At 40.0% G+C, this 11,054-nt stretch overlaps 3 long non-coding RNA genes across 5 annotated transcripts; 1 reads left to right on the top strand and 2 right to left on the bottom strand.

Annotated features, from left to right (window-relative positions):
* Window positions 1-2,349: 2,349 nt before the first annotated feature.
* Window positions 2,350-3,984, bottom strand: LOC125200125. The gene is made up of 3 exons (XR_007172681.1): window positions 3,845-3,984; window positions 3,058-3,101; window positions 2,350-2,983 (listed from the first exon to the last, which is right to left on the bottom strand). It is a non-coding gene; the product is annotated as an uncharacterized LOC125200125 (long non-coding RNA).
* A 1,952-nt stretch (window positions 3,985-5,936) lies between these two features.
* LOC125200123 lies at window positions 5,937-6,395 on the bottom strand. The gene is made up of 2 exons (XR_007172677.1): window positions 6,253-6,395; window positions 5,937-6,158 (listed from the first exon to the last, which is right to left on the bottom strand). It is a non-coding gene; the product is annotated as an uncharacterized LOC125200123 (long non-coding RNA).
* On the top strand, window positions 6,388-10,797 carry LOC125200124. Of its 3 annotated transcripts, XR_007172680.1 has the most exons (4): window positions 6,388-6,492; window positions 7,894-7,955; window positions 10,030-10,095; window positions 10,561-10,797. It is a non-coding gene; the product is annotated as an uncharacterized LOC125200124 (long non-coding RNA). The 3 variants fall into 3 exon arrangements; XR_007172679.1 differs by lacking the exon at window positions 10,030-10,095; XR_007172678.1 differs by lacking the exons at window positions 10,030-10,095; window positions 10,561-10,797 and adding an exon at window positions 8,577-8,855.
* Window positions 10,798-11,054: the final 257 nt, after the last annotated feature.

Below are 11,054 nucleotides of genomic sequence, written 5' to 3'. Positions count from 1 at the left end.
CATTCCTAGGATAAAGGGCTGGATAGCCGAACTGTTGAAAGTGAGAGAAGAAAATGAAATAAAAGAGGATGATTTCGATCTTGGACAGAGAATGAACTGGGTAGTGCGGAAATGTTAACAGGAGTGGCTCGTTCACCAACTACTGGAAATGTTGTTGAAGAAAGAGATGCTTCGGATGAGTTGGTGTATATTAGGGGTGTTTAGGGGGGCAAACAAACACATAGGTGACAGTTTTAAGAAGATGGTAAAGGAATTCAGCCAAGATCCTCCAGTAAGGACAACTTTCGAATAACGTGTGATACTCTTAGGAGGGCGTTAAGACTGGACGAAAAAGACTTTGATCCTGTGGAGTCAATAACGCAGTCGCAGTCAGCCCACTATAATGCAGCGTTAGAATGGTCAGATTCCTTAAAATCTTAGTTAGATGCGGCTGATGAAATGGACATACTAGATAACAAAGACGAATACCCAAGCTTCAGCCTTGGTTTTGATTCTAGCCCGGTTAAGTATATATTATACATTATTTGTTGTTTTAAAACACTTCACAGACAAATATATGTTGATATACTTAATGATAGTGTGACTTTTTGCAACATTGTAGGATGATGACACTGGTCACTGTGATTCAGAACGTCAACCGGGAACAGCCAATCCAGCCAATGTTGAAGAGGTTTGATGCAACCGTTTTTTCTTTTTTTTTTGTTTAATTTGATTGCTTACTCAATCATCCTATCTTACTTTCCGTGAAGGCTGATATGTCAGAGTTCGAGCTAAGGGAGCCAGCCAACCTATGTTTTAGTGGCGATGAACTTGTATCCCAGGACGAGGACCGAGAGACCGTTGCTGACTTGAGAGGAGACAGTCTGTATTTTATTACTGCTAGTGACACTGGAAGAGAGGTGGGTTGCAAAGAGCATGTGGATGTTGCGAAAGTAGGAACGGTTGTCAATGAGGACAATGCACTCGACGTGGCTAGGGCTATAGCACGTGATGTTGCGTCGGAGGTATGTAAAACAGCTGGCATAAACAATTTTGCCATTAAGGAGGGGTGTTGACATTTGGCCCCAGTTATTGACATTGTAGATTTCCTTGTTTTCTGCTGCAGCACGACACAGTAGATGTAGACATTTGTTATGTCGTGGAAGCAGTCATTGAGCTAGATAATGTTGCTTTCGAAACACAATAGTTACAGGAGGCGTTAATGTGGGTAAATTACCTGTACGTCGAGATGCAGAGATGAATCGTGAAGAGAGCACGTATGCCAACATACGACCTCCTCCAGCAAGGAAACTCAGACTGCTAACATGGATCATCATCAACGCGTATCTGCCCAACATGGACTAGAGAAGAGAGGGATTGTTACCAATTTCTACTTGCAACCCCTACATGTGGATGTAAACAAAATATTGTATTATTATTGTGTTGGATTAACAAAAGTGCCTGACTTGAATAACTTATGGTTGAAATCTAGGTATGATGTTATTTATTTCGATGATGTGGTGGAAGTTACTAAAAGGAAATTCAGCTCGTTGAAGCCACATGAGGCTGTTGACGTTGAAGTTATCGATGTTTGGGCTTCGTATTTGAATGGTATGGAAGTGCATAAATCAACAAAAAAGTCCAGCAGATTGTTTGTCACAACAGCTCCCACAGTAAGTGTACTGTTAATATGATGCAATTTGTTTTATTTTTTTATCTAATGACACTGTGTAAAGATTGCAGTCATTCGATGTGGTTGAACGGAGAGCTAGTTGGGAAGATTCTGAAGCTGCGACTACAATATGTGAGGAGCTAGATAGTCAATTCAACAACACTGGAACTTTCGATATCACAAAATATGATTTGGTAATTGTTCTCTTGTTTAACCAAAAGCGATGTGCTTTAAAATGAATATTGAAGCAATTGTATTACTATGTGTTGATTTTTTCCCCAATATCTTCAAATAGGCATTACTGTTTGGTGTGCTTTTCATTGAAGACTGGGGTTTGCAGATGTGCTTGACAATGTTGTGCCCGAGAACGGTATTCCAGGTCAAACAAAATATGGGAGAGACTTGGATCTACTAATAAGTTTACTGTGGAAACTATATTGAAACATGGATGCGTTTGTTGATTTTATGATAAAGTAGTGTTATTATTAGTGGGTATGGAAATGGTTGGATGCACTGACACTATATGTCATGGAAGTGACATGTTGGCCTATATATTGACATTTTATTACATAGTTATGTTGAAATACTGAAATTTGGATGCATTTGTTGATTTTATGATAAAATTGTGTTGGTATTTGTTGGTATGGAAATGGTAGGATGTTTTGATAAAAAAATATAAAAAATGTCAGACCCAAGATACACGTGTGATTACCTGTTTGTTGAGTACGTAGTATCCAAGGATACAATGTGACCGAACATCTTGTAGTTCTTTCACGACATAACGTCACACCAAAAAAGACTAAGTAACTTTCCATCACTAACTTGCTGGAATTTTAATGGAAACTATCACATGTGTTCTTTTTGTCCTCCATTTGATTTAAAATGATTTGGACATCAATGCCTTTCATTTCTTGCATTTTGTCGTGATTGCCATTCCGTATGCCAGTAACGGTGCAACCCACAGAATCATAGCCATCCAGGAACTCCTTCAATAAATTGAAAGTCATTGTAGGTCCAATGTTGGCCTTTGCGTAGTCCTGCATGAATTTATAATGAATATCCCCAAGGTTACAGTTGGATTTCATGTATCTGACATGCTTTTTATCGACCATCTCGTGATTGTGTTGGTCTACAAAGTTGCTGACAACATATTGAGGACTGCCGGAATCCGTTGAACACTTCAACGTAAGTTTGGCATTGCAATGACATCTGCTAGAACGACGTCTACGTTTGGTAGCACTACCCTCTTCGTCGACATCTCACTTTTCTCCTTGCCTGCTGCATACAATAGTATGCCAGGTTTTGACACCATTTGAGAATTTGTGTCCAAATCTACGAGTATCAAAACGACAGTCGTTGGCATATGCTTCATAAAAGGAAATTCCTTCGTCTAATGTTTCAAATACCTGACCAACGTAAGGTTTCAGCTCGGTTCTGCAATTTGGGAGAACTGCAGTTGCACACACAACAAAGAATTGTCACCGAAGAATGTCATCAAGGAATGTCATGAGAAGGTTTGGCACCGCATTTTGTCAGCATGTGGGAGATTAAGATGCCAATATCTAGAGAATTGTCGGGGCAGAATATCATTACAAAATGACACCGGAAAGAACAAAATATAACAGATAAATAAATTGACGTCATCTTAATCTCCTTTTATAGAGATTTCTTACGAACGTCAACATAAACTTGTACATTGTTGTCTACATCTTGTAAGACTGTCAAAGTAGAACCTCAATATCTACACTAATATCAACATTACATTATTGTCAATAACACTACTTCCAATGCTAACCTGCCTAAAGTATGGACTCATTTCATGTATTCAAGTTTTTATTTGCAGTAACCGTGTCATAAGGTATCATGTTTCCTAGATCGAAATACATTCCTAAGCTACATAGCTTGTACACAAATGCATCATCACAAAATGACGGAAGAAAGGACAAAATATAGCATATAAATAATGTGTCGTCATATTATGTATAGAGCATCAGCACAAGCATAAAAAAGTAGAGAATATTCAACAAATTCTTCACCAAAAAATATCACCAATTTCATCCCAGGGACATCAACCAATTCGAAATATAACCTACTACTCACCTTATTCATCAACTAACGTAGAAACACCCAACATAATCGTCATTGGTTTCAACATTATGATACACCTATTATTCAAATTAGCATGAAAAATACCTTGAGCTTCGTAAGACATCTCAATTTCAACACAAACGTGGACGTTGAGCTTACGCCAGACAAAATATACGTCGTAGAAGATTTAGGAGATCAATTTCCATCGGAGAATGATGTTGATATCGAAATGTTGATTTATTCAGAAATTGATCTTTTATGGCTGAATGAGTATTGCAATTTTTTGGTTGAATGTAATCTCTTTCCAAAAATGATAATAATGGTAGTTTGGGAGATTGGAGATAAATTAGGGACTCATCATTGACTATTCACGTCTATAAACAGTTACATAATATTCTTGTTAATATTATGGCAGGTTGGAGTGAAATGAGGGATGTATGTAACTGATGAAAGAATCGAATTCCATATACACCCCCATTGACAGAAATTGTATTATGCGTTGACATCGACAAATCAAGCCCTTACTAACCGTAGATTAATTACAAGGAGTGTACAGGATTAAAGTTTGTAGTTTGTATTATAGATAGAGGTTTGTATTTGATCAGAACTCTTTTGTGAAAATGGTTCTGTTGGTAGGAAAGTGTAAATCTATTGATGAGGGTGGAACAGATTCACAAAGTACATGACAAGTAACATCAACATGACCTCTAGCCCAATGGATTATTAAACCCAATAGGAAATGATTTATATCCCTACCCTTGGTGAAGGTTTCTTTAGTGAGTCAGTACTACAACCTAGCCCAATGGATTGCTAAATCCAAACGGTACATATAGATACAGAATTCAACTTAATTTATTGATCATTACATAGAATTCAATTAAGATATTGTATGAAAGTATCGTTTCTTCTATTCTCCTTTGAGAATTGGAGGATTTTTGGTTGGATGGATTCAAAGAAAAAGAAGGATTTTTGTCTACCTTATTTACTTTCTTTCTTTTTACTGATATCAAAAATGCAACCAAAATGCAATTATCTCCAAGAACAAAATGTCTGTTATGCTTAATATCGTTAGTTTGATCTGTATTTGTATTAATTCGCCCCTTTATTCGAGTAGTTTTTTCTTCGGCAAATTGCCCGAAGCCTATGCTTTTTTGAATCCAATCGTAGATGTTATGCCAGTCATACCTCTGTTTTTTTTTCTCTTAGCTTTTGTTTGGCAGGCTGCTGTAAGTTTTCGATAAGATCCGGAATAATAATATCCTAGAAAATGCATGATTTCCTCGCACGAAAAAATGGGTATGTGTCAAAGCTTATTAGGTTCGTGTTCTTATCGTGTCGACACGATAACGACACAAAATTTTTTTGTCGTGTTCGTGTCATATTCGTATTACACGTTAAGAAATAATATTAATATATAATAATATTATTATTTTTTCATTTATTTTAAACTTTAAATTAGGTTTAGTCTAATGGAGAATTTAGTATTACCATGAAAATAGATTTTAAATTTTTCGTATTATTATAGTGTCGATATTGTGTCGTGTCATATATGTGTTGTTATCGTGTCGTGTTGACCCGAAGTGGTTCGTGTCGTTAATGGGTTCGTGTCATTAATTGGTTCCTGTCGTGTTCATGTCTAAGGGTAGCGGGTTGTGTTCGTGTTCGTGTTTGGAGTTTTCTTAACGGGTCGTGTTCGTGTTTGTTGTTACCGTGTCGTGTCGTTATCGTGTTGACACGATAACGACATAACACACACGATTTGCCACCCCTATAAATTTGTCACATACCATCAAAACTAACCAGTTTACAATATCACTTGTTTAATATAATACTCCATCCGTCTTATAAAAATATAGGCAATGGGTATGTCACGAAAATTAAGATAAAATTGGTAAAGTAAGAGAGAGGAGAAGAATGGTATGGTAAAGTAATTAGAGAGAGGATGAGAATTGTAACACCCCAACTTTTGATATCTTTTGTTATTCTCGAAAGAGCGTCAAACTTTAAATCGAACGCTGTCCATGTTATATTTTGAAAATTTATGGGGTTGTTATCAAGAACTAAGTACTATTTTGTGATTTTGATTTATGAATCAAGAGCTCAAGTATTTTCACGTTTATTCCCAATTACGCGATCAAGTGAAGAATTCTTCGATCGAACTAGACGATTAAAGGAGCGTTGGATGTTACGATCGATCAAGAGAAATTTTCGAATTTCATTAGTACAAGGGAACTTAAGCCCAAAATAAATAATGGATTAAGAACATAGAACGGTCATACAAAAGTGTGCACATAGATTTTGGGCCTCTTCTTAGCAAGCTAAAATATCTTTTTCTGCCCACCCTTCTTCAACCTCGGCCCATGTTGAAACCAGCCTTTGGGCCCAATTCAGCCAGCTCAACTTTTTTTTTCTACAACATCTGCAATGAGAATACAAAGTCATTTAATACCAAGACCTGCAGCATTCAGTTAAGGAAAAGCAAGTGAGGAGTTATTGAAGATGAGTACACCTACACAAAATGTCAAAAGTAGTTAACAAAGAGCCAAGGATGAGTTGGCTGTCCTTGATCAAAATCTTGACCAAATCCCAACAACCAAGCAGATTTTCAGCCTATATATATATATATACATGTATACATGGCCAGTTCCACTCTCTTCCCACCATTTTCGACTACAAGTGACGGAGGAGAAACGAGGGAGGAAGGCAGCGGCAACACGGAGAGGCAGCCGTAAACCGAGGATCGCCAAGGAGAGGTATTTCATAGCACCCCTCTTGCATCACGTTAGAACAATAGATAGCCGAACATAGAAGCTCATTAGGATCTCCACCACAATTTGAGCAAGTATCACAAGAGCTTAATCTCAACAATCATTCTGCCGAGAACAACAACTTTGAGTTTCTGCCAAAACCCCATAAATAGGCATAGTAATCAAATCCTCACAAGATCAAAGCTTAAACAACACCAATAGTCAAGAAGAATCTTCTCATAGCTACTGCTCCAAATAATTTAAGTACTTAACAGAACACGAAAAGGGGAAGGGGGAGAGGGGACTTAGCTTTATCGCGAGGAGGCGGCGACGCCGCTGGAGCAATAGCACGAACGACGGTGACGCGCCTTGAGTCTCGCCCGAACAGCAGCAACAGCAGGAGCCTTGCGGAGCAGCGACGGCCTCCGCCGGACTCCAGCTGCGGTGCTGCGAGCACCGGGGAGCCGAGCGACCAGGGGGCGAACGCGGGCGGCAGAACCGAGACGGCTGCTCACGGAGGAGCGACGCGGAGAGAAGGCGACGCCTTCTCTGTCGGCGACTTCGTCGAGTGAGAGGACTCGACGGAAAGAGAGAGAGAGGTAGGCGGAGACGGAGGAAGACGATCCAGCCGTGAGCTCACCGGAAAAAGGCGAAGAGTGTGAGAGAGAGACGGCAATTCGCCGGAGACGCCGAGGGATTTGGGCGGAGGAGAAGAGGCGCCGCTGTGTTGTCTCCACTTCGGGAGTTTCATTTTGGGGATTTTGAAGAAAGAGAGAAATGCCGATGGGAGGAGGAGTATAAGTGGGTGCCCTCTTTTATTTTATTTTAGTTGGGCTTTAGTAATTAATTGAAGTGGAGGCTGATTTAATTAGTTGGATGGGCTCAATGTATTTAGTGATGAAGTGGGCCGAAATGTTTTAAAGTGGAAAGGAGCATGGACCAATTTTATTTAACGAAGTTGGGCCTCTTGAGAAGTAATTTGAGGAATTTACATTGGGCCGGAAATGGTGTTTGTTTGGGCCAAGATTTAATTATGAGAAGTTGGAATTATTTAAGAATTGAGATGTAGCCCAATTAATTAATTTCCGAATAATTTATTTAGGTTCCGGGAAAATAAAGTAGAAAAGTGGGAGACGCGAAAGTCGACCGGCGTCGCCCCGCGACGCCTTGGGCGGCCACTAAGGAAATGGGAGGAAAGAGAGACGACGTTCTCGAGCCATGAAAATAATTAAGTTTAATAAAGAAGTGCTATTAATTAAATTTCCCGATTTAATTAATATGCAAGTTTCTAAAAATTCCCTAGAAGTGAACGAAGGATAAGAGAATTAATTAGGGGCATGCATTCCTAAGTATGAGTTTTTGTCTCGAGTCTAATTAGTATGTTGTTATGTTATGTTTTTCACAAAGGACTATCTCCGCAAGTTAAGATCAGAGCGAGAAATTCAAGTAAAGGAAATTAAGCGAACAAGGTGGGCTTTCGAACTAAAGTGTTTTTACGTGGGCTTTCTGTTAATGTTACAGCTTTTACGAGAAATATATTTTTAGTGAGCTTTCAGTTTAAAGTATGTTACAGTTTTATGAGAAGTATTATGTTTAGAGTACAGTTTTTATGAAAAGTGCTATTGTGATATGATATTACGTGAGCCTTATACGAATGTGCTTTCAGTTATTTACGTTCCCAGTACGAATGCTTTCAGTTATTTAAGTTATCAGTATGTTTTGTCTTGCCAAGTTTTATTTTGAACTTTGCCTATCTGTTTGTCTAGCAAGGGCGACGTCCCTACTGGACCAGGAGTTCGTGAATTTCGGTTCACCAGAAATTAGTGAATGCGGGTTTGTAAGTGGGGTCAGCCCATACATACCCGGTTCACTCAGTTCAGACATGGCATTAGTTCCAGGAAAAATAGATCATGATCACATATTTTACTTAGAAAATGCTTTTAGTGTCCTCGGGCCTTTTAAGATAAAACCCCGAGCTCACTCAGTAGTGGCTTGACAAAACTAGTTTTCTTTTCAGTAAAATATATTTCGGCACGTGTCCACTGAGTACACCAAGTACTCAGCCCTGCATATGTTTTAAAAATGTGCAGGTTGAGCAGTGATGACGGCGGGCGGTGTTGAGCACAGACAAATGAAGATCCTTCGATAGAATAGCACTTGGATGCGTCGTGTCTCCATACACGATGTCATCTGCTCTTGACTCTTCCGATGCAGATTAAAAGTCGAGTTAACATTCTCTGTATTATGCACTCTGATACATATTTTTCCAAGTTATTTCAGTTCAAGTTCAGTTGTGCCACCGTTTTCCCCCTTTCTTCCCCGCTTCTTTCATCCTCCCCTAGTCGCGATCAACCGAGCTTTCTATCCTTAGAAAGTGCGGTCGTGACAGAGTGGTATCAGAGCAATTTTTCTTTTCGCTCTGGACCCAAGAGTCTTCTTTCGCCGACGGGGAGGCAGAACTCGGCGACATCGGCTCGCTGAGGTGACTGTCGCTGCAGAAGAGGATGACAGCGGCGCTGCCTCGGCAGCGTCAATTGTGAAATGCGACAATGGCAGTGCTGCACCGCTGTGTAGCACGGAGAGAGAGAGAGGCGATGCCTCCTCCTCACTTCCGGCGGGACTCCGGAAACTCCGCGAGGCGTCTGCAGGCCACGGCTGAGAGAGGCAGAAGGAGGCGATGCCTCCTCTGTGCTGCTGGACTCGCCGAGGATGAGAGCGCTCGACGGAGGGCGTGAGACGGAGGCAGCAGACGTGAGTCTCCGGCGAGTGTCGTGGCTGCCTCGCGAAGGAGGCAGCAGCGAATGGAGATGAGCGGCGGTGGGTCTATTCGTCGAGCAGTCGGAGACGAGGTAGGAGGCGCTGTGCGCTGCCGGCGACGCAGAGGAGGCGCCGACCGGAGCAGCATCGGGCGCGAGGTGAAGACGCCGCTGTGCCCTTCTCGCTTTGGAGAAATTCAAATTGGAAAAAAAGAAGAGGTCACTCCGGCGTGGATTCGCCGGAGGAGGGTGACAGAAGAGAGAGGCGTGAGGAAGAGAGGTGCCGCTGCTTCTCTATTCTTCCGTCTAGGGATTTTATTTTGGAAGGTGAAATTTGGGGATTATCAAGTGTGGTAAAGGAGTATATTTGAGAATAGAATTTGGGCCAATCTTTTGAGATAAGTTTGGGCCAAACTAATTAAAATGGTTGGGCTACTTTTAGTTTTAAGTTGGGCTAAGGAATAAGTTAAGTTGACTAGTCACCAACTTAAATCTTGGGCTCGTTTGAAATGATGGTCGCTAATTAATTTCGAGACGATGAAAATAAACCTCGGATTTATTTTAATGCTTGAATAAATTACATGGAAAATAATACTCCCAGAGGTAATGAATTATTTCCTAAACCTCTACCATAAATTAAATCTCCCGATCTAATTAATGTTTAAGGTTCCTAGAACTTTTTAGAAAAATAAGAGAAAGAATAAATGAGCACGCACTTAGGATGCATTCACGTTTAAGCTTAATTGATTTCTTAAAGTCTAATTAAGTATTATTTTATTTCTTAAAGGGACGTATTCGCACGTCGTTTAAGACCAAGTCAAAGATTTTTCCCGAAAAGACTTAAGCTATCGAGGTGGGCATTTCTTCCAAAATGTGAACTTGCCTTTTAGCATGATTATGTGAAAATTGTGCTATTTATGTTTTGTCATGCCGCTTTATGTTTTATGGATTACCTATCTGCTTGGCTATGCCAATTATGTTTAATCGAATTCGGGTCCCAGTAGGGAAGTAAAGCCTACTCGGACTAGTGTACACATATGGGGATCGTGAGCTAGTTTTTAAGTTGGCCGGTCCAGTGACCGTCGTGGAATGTGGCCACATTCCCGGTTCACATACGTTTCAGATATGGTATATATGTTATGTGATTGCGCAATCAACTTTACGAACAAAAGAAATTTTAGTGACTCGGGCCCTTTAAGTTAAAACCCCGTGTTCACTCAACTGGCTGACAAAACTTTTTACGAAAATTATGTTTCGGCAATGTGCCCACTGAGTATATCAAATACTCAGCCCTGCATGTTTCTTTTCTAATGTGCAGGTTGAACGTGTACGAGGAGGCGAAGGTGTTGTTGGGAAATGATCATTAATAAGTAGTTAGGTAGCCCAAAGTAGTATGTCTTCATACATACTATTTTGTCTTGGACTCTTCCGCTGCAGTAGAACTATGTTCTAGGAATGTATGATTTCAGTCTTGACACTCTGACTTTCTTTTGACTATGTACCCATTTGCCTTCGAAACTATTTCCTTGAGTTGAATTGTTTCTGTTATGCTTAATTCATGAGTGATGAGTTTATATTAGTCGCGAAATAGCTACGTTCACTAGCACTAGGGAGTTGTGGTTGTGACATATGTAGATTAAGAAATTGTATTTTATCAAGACCTAGTCTTTCAGTAGATAGCATAAAGACATGTCTTGCTGTTAGATCCGTTCAGTGCTATACCACACTAATGTCATCTTATTTCAGTAAGGCTTAGAAATATGCAGACTGACATTGCAACCTTTCACGATAGGTAGTCTAAGCCTATCTAGG

This window comes from Salvia hispanica, unplaced genomic scaffold (assembly GCF_023119035.1).
Source record: "Salvia hispanica cultivar TCC Black 2014 unplaced genomic scaffold, UniMelb_Shisp_WGS_1.0 HiC_scaffold_82, whole genome shotgun sequence".
Lineage (NCBI taxonomy): Eukaryota > Viridiplantae > Streptophyta > Magnoliopsida > Lamiales > Lamiaceae > Salvia > Salvia hispanica.
Note: the sequence above shows the minus strand (reverse complement) of the source record. Positions and strands in the feature narration are given on the sequence as shown.